A 1552-nucleotide genomic window follows, 5' to 3' on the forward strand; every position below is an offset into this window, starting at 1 on the left:
GTGGGGGAGGGGGAGGGAGGGAGAGGTCGTGGTCGTCGGCTCCCTCGGGTCTAGCGGAGCAGAGCAGGGGAGCTTGTCTCGTCCGTCTCTCTTGGATTTGGGTTTGGGTTTGGGTTCGGGTTAGGTAGGTGGGTGTGAGCGCATCGGACAGCAGCACGTTTCCTTATCACTTTCCTTTCTAGTGTGAAACGAAAGGCCAGGGCATGTCAAGGTGTGGTCAGCTTGTTCCACAAAAAAATATTATTCTTTTTCATGAAATATAGTAAGTGTTTTAAAATTGTGTTTTTTTTTGCGAGCGAGCGGCACGACGAACGAGGCAATGTACGGGTGTAAACACTCGTGTCGGGGTTGACGGGAGGAAATATGGAGGCATGAAGAATGTCGTGCCAGCTCGCAGAGGAGGGAATATGCTGAGGTTTGATGGGCGTTTTAACGTGCGAGTTGTGTTTGGGTCTGGTTGCGGTTGGTTTCCTTCTGATTTCGGAGGGAATGAAATGATGGACGAGGTAATGTATCGGTGTCGGTGTAAACGCCACAAGATCATCGGCGAAATGTATGTCACGTATTGGTGAATGTGTTAATGTACACATATTTTGATGAGTTGTGGGATAGCAATGTTTGGTTGCCACGCGTTTGCTTGTGATTTCACATTTAAGGATATGATGGACATGGTAATGCACCGGTATCGGTGTAAACTCTCGTGTAGTCTGATCAGGAGGAAATATTTGAGCCAGGCAGAATGGCATGCCAACATAGATAAAAGGAAATGTCTATGAAATATTGATGGTGGTATTAATTTATGCTATTGTGAGTAGCTACTCCTGGCAAATGGGTCTAGTTGTTGTGTGTTACCTGCTGATTTCAAAGGGAAGGGCATGATGAATGAGTTAATGTATGGGTGTAATCACTTGTGTGGAAATGCTGAATGTCTTGCCAAAGTGGAGAGAAACATATGGGGTTTGGCTGCAGCCCACTTTTTTACGATTTCAAAAGGAAGGACACAATGGTTGCGTTAGTGTTGTGTGTAGAGGAAATATCAAGACAAAATTAATTTCCTTTCAACTCGGGGAGGAGCATATAGATGTCAAGTTTTGATGGCTGTATTAAATTACACCTCACTATGAGTTGTTACTGGCAAATGAGTCTAATTGCAATCAGTTTCCTTCTACTCCCTCCGTTTCAAAATAGATGACCCAACTTTGTAGTAAAGTTAGTACAAAGTTGAGTCATCTATTTTGAAACGAAGGGAGCAATTTGTAGGGAATGACATGATGGGTAAGGCAACGTGCACGTGTGTAGTGTGATAGGCACACGGTAGTAAGACGCGCAGAATTTAGTGCAAGCACAGAGTGAAAAATTAATGTCAAGTACTAATGGTCCGATAATTCAAAACAGAGCCCGGTGAACAGAGCCGCGATTTAAAAAGGTAAAGGTTCAATTTTTTTGGGTGCAAGATGCTCCTGTGCGTGAACTCCGTGCAAAATTTTATGAACAATGCGATTTTTAAAAGTTTCTCAGACATCCGAAATTTGTAGGAGCAGAGCAGAGCAAA

This window comes from Triticum dicoccoides, chromosome 2A (genome assembly GCF_002162155.2).
Source record: "Triticum dicoccoides isolate Atlit2015 ecotype Zavitan chromosome 2A, WEW_v2.0, whole genome shotgun sequence".
Lineage (NCBI taxonomy): Eukaryota > Viridiplantae > Streptophyta > Magnoliopsida > Poales > Poaceae > Triticum > Triticum dicoccoides.